This window comes from Hypanus sabinus, chromosome 15 (assembly GCF_030144855.1).
Source record: "Hypanus sabinus isolate sHypSab1 chromosome 15, sHypSab1.hap1, whole genome shotgun sequence".
Taxonomy (NCBI): Eukaryota; Metazoa; Chordata; class Chondrichthyes; order Myliobatiformes; family Dasyatidae; genus Hypanus; species Hypanus sabinus.
In genome coordinates this window covers 74,321,280-74,335,182 of record NC_082720.1, presented here as the reverse complement: position 1 = coordinate 74,335,182, position 13,903 = coordinate 74,321,280, and the positions used below count along the sequence as shown (strand labels likewise).

At 37.9% G+C, this 13,903-nt stretch overlaps 1 protein-coding gene across 1 annotated transcript in view; it reads right to left on the bottom strand.

Annotated features, from left to right (window-relative positions):
• Positions 1-8,614, bottom strand: part of LOC132405597 (teneurin-2-like) — a 1,448,984-nt gene extending 1,440,370 nt beyond the window's left edge. The window contains exon 1 of the mRNA XM_059990528.1: positions 8,553-8,614. The gene's annotated coding sequence lies outside the window, so the exon portion shown is untranslated. The remainder of the gene's footprint in view (positions 1-8,552) is intronic.
• Positions 8,615-13,903: the final 5,289 nt, after the last annotated feature.

The window sequence follows — 13,903 nt, the reverse complement described above, 5'->3', positions numbered from 1 at the left end:
AAGGATAACATATAAATAATAATGATGCATTATTTATAAATAATACATCTCTAATAAATAATGTACCTTCTCACTCAATCCCTGGACCACCCTCAGCCATGTGTGATGCAGTACATTTCAAATATTCATTCTGTGTGTGTGTGGAGCCTCAATATATGTGAAAATTGTGTCTAATCTGTACTAAAACCAAATTTCCTTCAATCGTATATTTTGAGTGCAGCTTCCATTGTCCAGAACATCCCCCCAGTTTTACTAAAATAAATCTTCATATTTATTTTCAAGTTAATTGCCCCCATCTCTCCAAGAAAGGGATTTTCTTTCATTAACATACTAGAATGGGACACTCCCCTTCAAAAAGTTTGTGAATGAAACTCAGTTATTTATGAATAATCATGTAATTCAATTCAAATTGTCTGAAAAATAATTTAAAATAAAATCTAAAACACACTGAACTAGATGTGAATTTATTTAGCAATATTGGACAGTTTGCCATTTTCTGTTCCTCTCTGAGCCTTGTGGCACATTGGATAGTCTCCTTTCCGTTTCTTTAGCAGTTACATATATAACATATAACAATTACAGCACGGAAACAGGCCATCTCGGCCCTTCTAGTCCGTGCTGAATGCTTACCCTCACCTAGTCCCACCAACCTGCACTCAGCCCATAACCCTCCATTCCTTTCCTGTCCGTATACCTAGCCAATTTTACTTTAAATGACAATACCGAACCTGGCTCTACCACTTCTACTGGAAGCTTGTTTCACACAACTACCACTCTCTGAGTAAAGAAATTCTCTCTCGTGTTACCCTTAAACTTTTGCCCCCTAACTCTCAACTCATGTCCTCTTGTTTGAATCTGCCCTACTCTCAATGGGAAAAAAACCTATCCACATCAACTCTATTTATCTCCCTCATAATTTTAAATACCTCTATCAAGTCCTCCCTCAACATTCTACACTCCAAAGAATAAAGACCTAACTTGTTCAATCTTTCCCTGTAACTTAGGTGCTGAAAACCAGGTAACATTCTAGTAAATCTTCTCTGTACTCTCTCTATTTTGTTGCCATCTTTCCTATAATTCGGTGACCAGAACTGTACACAATACTCCAAATTTGGCCTTAACAATGCCGTGTACAATTTTAACATTACATCCCAACTCCTATACTCAATGCTCTGATTTATAAAAGCCAACATACCAAAAGCTTTCTTCATCACCCTATCCACATGAAATTCAACATTCAGGGAACTATGCACCATTATTCCTAGATCACTCTGTTCTACTGCATTCTTCAATGCCCTACCATTTACCATGTATATCCTATTTGGATTATTCCTACCAAAATGTAACACCTCACACTTATCAGCATTAAACTCCATCTGCCATTGTTCAGTCCACTCATCTAACTGGCCTAAATCTCTCTGCAAACTTTGAAAACCTACTTCATTATCCAAAACGCCACCTACCTTAGTATCATCTGCATACTTACTAATCCAATTTACCACCCCATCATCCAGATCATTAATGTATATGACAAACAACACTGGACCCAGTACAGATCCCTGAGGCACACCACTAGTCACCAGCCTCCAACCTGACAAACAGTTATCCACCACTACTCTCTGGCATCTCCCATCCAGCCACTGTTGAATCCATTTTACTACTTCAATATTAATACCTAATGAAAGAACCTTCCTAACTAACCTTTTGTGCGGAACCTTGTCAAACGCCTAACTGAAGTCCATATAGACAACATCCACTGCTTTACCCTCATCAACTTTCCTCGTAACCTCTTCAAAAAATTCAATAAGATTTGTCAAACATGACCTTCCACGCACAAATCCATGTTGACTGTTCCTAATCAGACCCTGTCTATCCAGATAATTACATATACCATCTCTAAAAACACTTTCCATTAATTTACTCACCACTGACGTCAAACTGACAGGCCTGTAATTGCTAGGCTTACTCTTAGAACCCTTTGTCTGTTTTCTGTTTTTCATGAGGGCAAGTTGCTAGCTTGATGCACAACCCAGCATGGATGGAGACATGCAAGGAGCCGGACAGATTCGAACCCAGGACCACTCACCTTGATGCACGTACCCACTACACCTCCAGTTTGCCCTTGTTGGTATCATAATATCATTGTTTGAAAAATTTCAAATGAATTGCAATTGCATTGATGAACTGATTCAAAAATAACCTTCATCACAAACTTTAAAAGAGAGTCTATAATGCCATATAGTTTTAGGCTTTCTTTACATGAGGCAAAGAGACAAAATATCTTACAAAAATAATAAACCCAAATCAGCCATCACCTGATCCAACATGACCTGTTAACACTGAACTTTTTCAATGGTAGCTACATCAGTGCAGGCACTAATAATCTTTGGCAATGTATGGTCAATTGCCTCTTAGATTCTGTACCAAAATCAGAAGCCCAATTGATTTCAATGTTGAATGAATATCAAAGGACAAGGTGCTTTAATATTTTTAAAATGTCTATTTGACAGCAGAGCTGAGAGTGGTCTCTACAAGTTACCCAATAAGGAATAATTGCGCACATAGGGCCGATACTCAAGGCCGTTTAGAGGAATAAGATATAATTGTATTGCAACATAGTGAGAAGGGGCTTGATGTGGTAATTGAGATGACTCTTCTTGTGGGGAAATTATAACAAGGGGGCATAATTATAGAAAGGTGAAAATGGGAATGCTTCCCTCAGAGGAAACAAACAAGGTGCTCGAAGGATTTGCTAGCCCAGGCAGCATGCAGCATCTAGTACATTGCTCCCAATTTCAACATCTATAAATCTCTTGTATCTCCCTTCAAAGTGTCGTGAATCTTTCAGTTCATTGCATTAGTGGCTGAATCACTGTATGTATTCATGGCTGAGATGAATAGATTTTTGGATTATAGTGAATCATGGATTAAGATGATAAGGGGAGAAAGTGGATTTGAGATCAACTTCAGAGGAAGCATAATCATGTTGACTGTTAGAATGGGCTTGAGGGATCATAAAGCTTACTACTACTAACATTCTTCTGATCATTCTGGAGAGTATCATTGTGCATTTTTTTTTATTGCATGGCCATGGAGCTTCATGCTGTTCATGGGACTCTGGATACATTCTGCATTAGTGTGGTCATGGAGGGTGAGGAGAAGCCGTAGGTGATGACTCTGGACTGTGGGTTGGGACACCTGGTTCAGTGATTTCTGGCCATTATAGAAACTTATAATATTCCAGATATGAATAGCTTTTCCTCATTTTTTTCAGCTGTTTTCTTCTCTGATAGAGCCCAGGGACCTTTGGTATATCAATTGAAAAAATACTTCAAATAATAAATGAAACAGATTGCAAAGTGACAGCACAAAGTTATTCTTAAATAGCTTTGAAAAGTGAAGAGAACAAAAAGAAAATACAAAATGTGAAAATAAAGTATTCTGAGTGTGCCCTATTCCCCTTGTGACAACCCGAGAGGGATATCTGTGGATTTGTTTCTGGCTGACATCCTGCATAAATACATACATAATATGAAGTTTTCTATTCTGCTTGTGCATACCATCTCTCCCACCTATCATATGTGCCAGATCCTGGGTACAACAATTATGAAAACCTATGACTGATTAATCATGAACTGTGATTGATTATTAATTTAAGATAACACTGTCAAGGAAAGAAGGATGGATGGTAATGGGATTCTGAAGGTTGGCACAAATTAACTTCATCTAAGCTGGCTTCCCCAAGGATTTCAAATGTGTCTTACATTACTGTATTTGCTAAAACTTCCATTCTTCACATTTGTCATGAATGTATTCATTAAAATGCTCCTTAAACAAATTACAACTGAGCATACCCTTTATGTGCAACAGTCCTAGAGGCAAGTATGTCATCTGTGCTGAAGAGAATGGATCCTCATACAGCACAAACTTTTGCACTGCAGGTTTGCTTGATTCTCTTCAAGCTTTACCTTACTACCATGCTAAATCTCATACATTCAGTTGTTTTTTGATTATGTACCTCCTATACTTAATAAAGTGGCCACTGAGTGTATATTCGTGGTCTTCTGTTGTTGTATCCCATCCACTTCAAGATCTGATGTACTGCACGTTCAGAGTTGCATGCCACTGTTGTAAAGTGTGGTTATTTGAGTTATTGAAGCCTTCCTGTCAGCTTAAAACAGTCTAACCATCCTGCTCTGACCTCTCTTATGAACAAGGCATTTTCGCCCACTGAACTGCTTGCTCACTGGATGTTTTTTTCACCATTCTCTGAAACCGCTAGAGACCGCTGTGGGTGAAGATCTCAGGAGCTCAGCAGATTATGCTATCATCAAAACACCCCACCTGGCACCAACAATCATTCCATGGTCAAAGTCACTTAGAGCACATTTCTTCCCCATTCTGAACAACAATGGAGCCTCTTGACAACGTCTGCATTCTTTTATGCATTGACTTGCTGCTGCATGATTGGCTGATTACATATTTGCATTCACAACCAGGTGTAGTGGTATACCTAATAAAGTGGCCACTCGGTGTACATCCTGCCTTTTCATCAGACTGATTGAACTCCAAATCGTTTCCAACATTCTCTTGGATGGACAGATAATCTCCACAGCAATCATACATCAGCATTTGTCAAAATATTGTATCTGGATTAGAGAATAGTATTCCCATTTCATTTTATAGATTGCAGACAATTCTTTCTTGATTTCATTGTCCTAGGTGTCCATACCACTGAATAAAATCAAATAAAAATTAATTAAAATATGAAATAACTAATAATAACAGTACAAATTTTGTATCTGCTTGAGGCAGGCGTTTCTCATCTCCATTTTTCCTCATACACAATGACCTGTTCATCGAAAATGAGTGGTTTGATGATGATTGACTGCTCCTTAATCAAGCATGCATTCTGCTTAATTTAGACTGTGATATCCCACTTCTACAATCCCTTCAGTTTCCTAATTAACTACTCAAAGCCATACCGCTAGGATGGCAAGATGGCACCAGCGACCAATGCAACTAATGGTGACGTCCTGCAGACAGTTCACGAAACTAACTTCTTCTTCTTCTGCTGCTTCTTTTAAACATACTTCTATTATTAATCTGAGAGTGATTGGAGCTTGCAATTTACATTTTGATTAATCTCTTTTGGACTGACTGAGTAATCTGGCTCTTTTGCTGTCTCTAAGGTTGGGAGTGGGGCTGAGGATGGAGTGTGTGAACTAATGGAGGAATTCAATCCCGTAATCAGCTCCATATCTCACTAATCTTGCTTAAATGTCAAGCAAGATTGAACGAAATGAGGATGAGAGCGGATGATGACCAGGAGTTTAGCACTGTCTGCCAGTGTTTGAAGTCTCCCTCTCCCTCTGTCTGGTGCTGCTGCTGGAGAAGGCGATGGAGTGTTGGCTCTTAGGCAAGGTTTGATCAGTAGAGTATGTAGATTGAACTTATTTTTAGAAGACTCTGTAGTTCATGTCATATTTATTTCTAGGTTCTGGTTACCCCTTTTTTATTGTTATCTTGCACGATTTTGATCTGGGCAGACTGGTTCTGTGGCCTGCACTCAACAAATGACACAGTGCTAAATTGAACCGAACTGAACTAAAATGAACATTCCTAGATTGTTTCAAGGACTCTGCAGTTTGATGTTTAATATTCTGTGCGTGATTTGCTCATTTTTTGTTGTGTGTGCAATTCGTTCCTCTCTTGTGCACTGGGTGTTTGATGTATTCTTTGAACAGGTTCCGTGGTGCTTCTTTGCTTCATGACTGTCTGCAGGAAGAAGAATAGTAGGGTTGCATACTGCATACATACATTGATAATAAATGTATTTTGAATTTTTGAATTTCCATCTTGCTTCCTTTAAAAGTATCAACTTTCAGTATTTTTTCTCAAATATGGGTGAACTATCCTACAAACCACAGAAATATAGGAGCAATGGAACAACTCAATATTTAAAAATCAGTTAAAAGAAAATGAAAAGGTATTAGCTTCATTCACACATCTTCCATTTCTGTTTTTCTTATACCAGTTCATATTATTTTTGTTCCAATTTACAAACATTTGTACATAGATGGATTCTAGATGCTTGTAATATTTCAAAATACTACAATGGTTTTATGCTATAAACAATAAAGATATTGGCTGGAGATTAGACTCAACATTATGCATTCAGTTACACTGGTCCATTAAACCATATGTACAAATATAAATACAGCCAGCACTCTCAAATCCATTTAGCACCAAACTAAAGACAAATTTCTCTCTTTCACTTTCTCTGTGGAATTGGACATTCCTCCTGATGTCTCCAGAAAACAAATCTAAGTTTGATAAATCCATCCAGAGCTCTATTTTGCTGTGATAGAGTAGATTCTCAAGTTGATATTTCTGCTGGTTCCATCTTCTGAGTAAATAGATGCTCTGTAACGATGGATCAGACAGATCAAACTATGTCCTTAATGTTATAAAGGTAAGGTTCCATCCATGTCATACAAAAAACAAACTTACAAACCTATTCTGGTGGAACAATTTAATTATAAGAGGAAAACTTCTCTTGCTAATCTTTGAAACTAGTTATTGAAGCTTCAGAAAAATTGCACTTCTGTAGCTCTGATTCAGAACTGCAAATAATTCCCTTTTATACCCTTCTGTAAATCATGGTTTTGACAGGGTGATCCTATCCTGATGTCATTGCCAGAGTTCTCAGTCTTTCTGTATTACCTTTAATCATCACCAGTGCTGTTTTCATTTTATTGACAGTACAAGATATGACAGATGACTGACAGTCAGGCTCTAAATTAATACCTTGGCTCAGATTTTTTTTCCCTTTGGTGACACAACAGCTGGTGACAACTATAACAAGCACCAGTGTCTCAAAAAATCATTGCTTGTGTTGATAAAACCACAGAAAGGTTTAGAAATATCATTCAGAGGGTCAGTTAACCAATAATAATATAAAATATTAAATTTGTATGGAATCTTTCACCATTTCAAGTAAGTCCAAAGTGACTTGCAGCCTATGAAGTGTCATGACTATTGTAGGAAATGCAGCAGCCAATGTGAATGTGGCAAACTTCCCTGAGCAGCAATGTGATAATGACGAGGTAATGTATTTCAGAGTTGTTTGTAAATATTGGCAAAGTCATTGGGAATAACTCTATCCCACCTCTGCAAAGTATCTTTCACATAACATTGGAGGCCAGATAGGTTTAACAGGAAATCTGAATGAAAGCACCTCCAACATTTCAACAGTTCCTCAGTACACTATGGGCACATCAACCAACATTTTTTTTCTCAACAAGGCAATGAAGCTAACACCCAAATCAAGGCTACTGTATCTTCCCAGATCCTAGTTCCAACGTGCCTTCCCTGATCCTGGTTCTAATATACTTTCCCTGACCAAAACTCCAATGTAATTTCCCTGATCCAAGCTCCAATCTAACTTCCCTGTCCCTAGTTCCAACTTACTTTACCTGTTTCTAGCTCTTAGGTACTTCCTTGACCCCAACTCCAATGTACCTTCCCTGACCCTAGTTCCAATGTACCTCCCATGATCCCAGCTCCAATGTACTTTACCTGACCCTAGCTCGAATGTACTTTAGCTGACCATAGCTCCAATGTAATTTCCTTTATCCCAGTGCACCTTCCTTAATTCCAGCTGCAATGTACCTTTCTTGACCCTAGCTCCAATGTACCACTTTATGTATGTATTACCAGTTATGCCCACTTCTGTAAACGAGGCAGGAAATTCGGCCTGGAATTGTTTCAAGTTCATAATAAAGATTGCCAGCTGCTGTATAATACAGGATATTGAAATGAATCCAATATTTACCAATTATTGGGATAATTGATGGCAACAAGAATGCAGCAAACATTTTACAGCCTCTTTTTTTTTCAAATAAATCTGTACATAAGTTTCTATCACCCTGATAGAACATGGGACAGAAATGGAAAATTCAAGGCATACCATCCAAAAGTTGACTTGAATGAAACCAAGATTCATTGGCCAAGTTATGGCTAACTATGCTATCTTTTTCTCTCTCTTTAATGTAATTTGTACCTAAATCTTTGAACAGTAATAACTTCAAATATAATTAGATAAATTGAATACTATCATCACTATCTTTGTCACTTAACAAAGACAAGGATGCCAACTGCATGAAAACAAAATGGAGCACATGATCCACATCAGTCCCATTTGACAAGAGGCATCAAGACTTAGTTGGCTCCAGCTCAGAAATTTTACATTTTGGCTCATTAGTGACATGATAAATACAATCATTTCGTGTTGTCAAATTTTATCCACCAAAATGGGCAAACATGTTTATGAGATTGCCCCTTGTGCCAAAAGCTTTCTATAAATGCAGACTTCAATAACATTTATGAAATTACAATAAAAGTTTATATATTTTTCATAAAACGTGGATGAAGACAGAGATATTCCTAGAGAAAAATTTTCAAGTTTGGTCAGAGAACAATGACATAAATTAATACAACATATATTAGGCAAAGAATTAAGAGACAATAACACAGCTTCCACTGTTTACCTCATCACTCCTTATCCTCTGTCCTTTTTGCTTCTGTTGGGAGAGAATGGGGGAGTTCTGAGTATTTTCACTGATGTCTTGGGTATCTAGACACAAAATGAAAACAGAATAAAATCATTATTAACTCCATTAGTTACAAATAACTGATAAGTTTTCATACTAACATCATTGCACATGTCAAGCACCAGTTATCTTCTAAATTAAACACATGACCTGACTTGTTAAGGTTAAGAAGTATTGTAAAAACAAATGCAGTATGATGAAGATGTTTTCTCCAACTTGATTCTACGATAAAAGGTGGCAGCACCAATCTCGTTTTAAAAAGAAACCATGTTCCTCAATTCACAGCAGGCTTCCGAAGCTGGCAGGCAACAGCACTGGTGTCTCATCTGTCTATGAGGCACAGGCAAATTAGGAAGACTTCCAGAAGTCTCTTAGCTCATGAGTAATGTGCTGTTCTTTCATCCACTTGGAAACACAAGGGGCCCAATGACCTGGATTGTTGCGGTTTCTAGATTATAATTGTGTGCAGCATACTCAGACTAATGAGCTTCAGAGTAAAATGCTTTCTCTTTACTACAGTGCCGTTGAGGGCATTAGCAGCAGCAGGACAGTTAAAGAATTTGTTCTACATTTGGGAAGTAATGCAGAAGACAAAAAACACATCACCACCGTCCAAAAAACTTAAGTAAGGCAGTTGGCAATGTGAGAGAGTAAAAGAACTGATGCCCCAACCAAACCTGAATATTGCCAGCCTTTATTCAGATTGTTGGATCTCTTCTTTATCCAAACCTATAATCTCTATCATGAAGAAAGCCACAGGTGCCTGAGAATGTCAAACACCCACAAGGGCATTTCTAAGTCATGCAATATTCTGACTTCAAAATATAACACTAGTTCTTCATTGCCACTGGCCTACACCCTACAGTGCCTTACCCAACCATACTATGGAAATACCTACATCAGAGGGACTGTCACTGTTCAAGAAGGCAAGAAGGCAATCCTCTGCTGGCTTCCCAAGAACTAATTTAACTCAGTTGAGAAGTGATTCAGTAATATAACATGGAAGGGAAAATGTTTGTAGATAAATCAATGTTTGGGCATTGGAAGACTTTCAAGAAAGAGATCCAAGGGCGCCAAATAAAATACGTTCACTCAAGAAAAAAATGGGGGACTACTTAGTCTGCAACCTTGGTTTATAAAGTATATTGAGGGATTTTTTTTTTTAAAAAAGTAAGGGCCAAAAAAACGGAAAACAGGGAAAGTTATGTCACACTCTGAGGGTCTAATAATCCAGAACACTTGGTAAAAAAAGAAACAGAAAGCTTCAGGATGAAATTAAAAATAGAAATCAGAAAAGCAAAGAAAAGCCAGGTAAAAATACTGGAATGTAAAATCAAAGAAAATTGAGTTCTGTGAGTAGAAGAGCAAATTGTAGAACGCATTGAGGACCAATAAAAATGTAAACACATGTGAGAGCAGAAAACATGGGAATGGCCATAAACAAACACTTTGCAGCTGACTTCACAAAAAAAAAAGAGAATTCAAACATTACAAAGGAAGAAGAATATGAAATACTGGATTGGATGAGTAAAACACATAAGGATATATTATTAGTTTGGTATTTTTGAAAGTGAATACAATGAGTGGATCAAATGTACTCCAAACAATTTGAGAAAGCAAGGGAGGAAACACTAGCAGTCATGCTAAACATTTTACAATTATTTCAAGCAACCAGGTGTTACCAGAAGATATGTAACATATTGCACTGTTTAAATGAGTAGTAAGGGATAACCCAAGTAAGCATATCATGGCTATAGTTTGAAAGTAGGCAAATTGTAGAAGTAATTCAGAGTGACAATCTTCATTTTTGTAACACACACAAAATGCTGGAGGAGCACAGCAGGCCAGGCAGCATCTATGGAGAAGAATAAAGAGTGTATATTTTGGACTGAGACATCATCATCACTGTCCTCAGCAACACATCACGCTATCTCCCAGAAATAAAAACTAAGCACTATCAATTATGACCATTCTTATTGGCCATCTGTAGCTATCTCAACAAAAAATATAAACAAAAGAGCTTCAACAGAGGTGGAAATCTAGAATAACACAAACAAAATGAAAGGTTTTGTTCCGAAACATCAACTCTTTATTTGGGCTCATTCTCTTTAACCTCTCGTGTTTATAATCTTAATTTTTGTTGAGATAGCTACAGATGGTCAATAAAAATAGTAACTGATAATGCTAAGTTCCAGGAGACAATATGCTGGGCTGCTGAGGCCAATGGATTTGTTATTGTAAAGGATAGTAGATTTCCAAATTTCTTTCCAACATTCAGCCAGAACATCAGATTTACAGAGCAATCCCATCGCACTATTAATTTTCTCTGTCACTTATTTCCCCTAACCTCCATCAAGTCCACACCACAGTTACACTGGGAGCAATTCTGGCAGTAATTTACAGCAGACAATGGCTCAAAATGTACACAAATACATTGCATTCTGTACAATTTAATCTTTTGGTTTATGATGGCAATGCATGAGGGAAGATTATTGGCCAGGAGTTTAGAGTAATTAGCCATCATGCAGATGCAAAACTATGACTTAATGACATGGTAGAGCAGAACAGTTGGCAGGTAGTTAGAGCAGCTGTCACACAGCTACTGTATTTCAGGTTTGGTCATGACCTTGGATTTTGTGTCTGTGACCGAGTTGGATTTTCCTCAAGTGTTCTAATTTCCACTCATATATCTCAAAGGTATATGCTGGTAGATTAATTGCCTTCTGTAGGTTGATGTCAGGAAAACTGGTGGAGCTGGGAGTTGTATTTGATGAATAAGTGAAAGCGAAAAATATTATAGGAACTAAGGAAGGGAATCGGTCAAATGGTAGTGCTGTAAGGAACCGTCAAAAATTGATGGACTGAATGCTCTCCTTCTGTGAATGAGGAAATTTGGATTCAGAATTACAATATTAATTGCTGACATTTTGATATTGTACCAATGTACAAAGTACAGAAAGCTGGAGAAAATAGGATGAAAATTACAGAATGACAGGATAACATTTTAAATTGTCGGGGTATTTTGGGGTAAAACGGGTTGGTGCGGTAGAGAGACATCTCTAACAAAGAAAATGCAATGCACTCCTTCACTCCGTTAGCCTACAGGTCACCTGTGGGTAAGGTGTAGCACCTGCTTAGCAAACACGCCCTCACCCCGAATCAGAGTCATGGGAGCAGATGATGGATGGTCTGGTGGTACATTTCACAGGTCCTTGGTTATGCAACCATTGACAGCAGGCAGGCAATCTCTGAAGAGTATTGATAATGGCTGAAGTCAACTGCCTTGTAAAGACACTGCCCGGGAGAAGGCAAAGACAAATCACTTCTGTAGAAAAATTTGCCAAGTACAGTCATGGTCAACTCCATGATTGCCTACATCATACCACATGACACATGACGATGATGATGATGATGTTGATGATGATGATGACGATAATGATGATGATGATGATGATGACAATGATGATGATGATGATGATGATGATGATGACGACGATGATGATAATGTGAGGTATTAGAAAAAGGACAGAAAATTAAGCCAGAGGCATAAGACCAACGGTGAGATCAGGTTTCCAGAAAAATCAATTCCTACATATATAGACAACGCAAGCAACAACAAAGAACCCATAGAATTGGCCTGTACTTTTTAATGATCTGACTTAAATGCATTTCTTTTCCTTTCAAATATTGTACTCAATGGTCTACTTTGCCTTATAAACAACATTTCCTGGAATTCAAGCCCCAATAGTTCCATTGACCTCCTTTTCTCCAATAATACCTGTGAGGTTGATAAGCAGGATTTCCGACAATAAAACCATTTCATTCATGTAAATTCAATTTTAGGTTCCTCATAAAACTATGAATTATATCACTGAGAATTATTCTAATATTGACAATGACAAGAGAAAAATTCAGCAACAGGAGGATATCAAGGAAAACATCTCAAAGTTTACACCGGGTGTCAGTTACTGAGTTAGCAGGAAAGACGAGAAATTCTTGTAGAATTTGAAAGATGGTCCACCACAGACATTTAAGAAAATGGATTGTGTCAATCTACAACTTCTTCATGATTTTGGAAGTAGACACGTTATCACGGAAGGTTTTCAGGAAGGAATTCATCCTATTAAGTATAGACAAGAAAAATCCATGCCTTCTCCTCATGGCTCTACACTTTCTTTCAATTTTGACACTTACCTAGCTCTCTTTTAAATACTTCAATTGATTTTGCCTTCATTATTACTCTTGGAAGTACATTACAGTCTCCGAGTACCCACTGTAAAGAAGTTTTCCCTCAAGTTACTTCTGGGACTTTTGCCAATTATCTTTAGCGTGTATGCTCATGTTCCTGGCTCTTTGGCCAATAGAAACAGTTACAACTTTTTCTGGAATCATTATAGTACATCTCCTAAACTTTCTCCATATATTTTGTGAAGCGTGATGCCCAGAACTGAATACAGAGCTGTAGCCATGGCAGAATATTGATACTTTCATTATCTCCAATCTGCATGAGATGCTTATGACTGTTTGAAGGAAATGCTTACTTACAGCAAACCCCTATAGTTTAATTAAATTTGGGAAGCGACGCATCCTCTAAGCATACTTCTGTTCCTTGTTAGGATTTAATTACACTATAATGCCTCAACAGCAAAGACCATGACCATTCTCAAACTAAGTCTCGATGTGGTCTCTCTGCCTGTTAGTCACTATTTATCAAATATCTCATTGTTCTCTTCTGCTGGTCCTAATTATTAACTGACAGATAGCAATGATAGTTTGGAATGAAGTGTAAACAGTGATGTGGGCAAGTCCAGTTGGAGAAAACATTCACCACAGAAATCTTTTGTAGCTGGTCACTTCCTTCACATGATAAACATTTTCACTGACATCAAAATTTGGAAAGGATGTTCCACAGACTAGTCGAGCAGAAGTCCGATGTAATGGCATGTATAAATCCTAGTTTTCACCCAGTGTCTCAAACTCCTCCATCCTGGATACCTGATAGCACAAGTGGCAGTATACTGATATACAGTCAGGAAGGTGTGTCCTGAAAGTCTGATGCCATGACTTTTCATGGCATCAGGTCAAACACGGTCTTGGTAACTTTCTGCTGATACTATTGACATTATCTCCAGCCGATGAATCAGAACTTCTAATTGTTAACTGAAGCACTGAGAACAGAAAGGGCACAGAATGTACACTGATGACTTTGTTGTCCATCACCAGAAGACCCGCAATATCAGCACCACTGCCGGAGTTGACCAGGACCGGAATGACAATGCTGCTGGTCG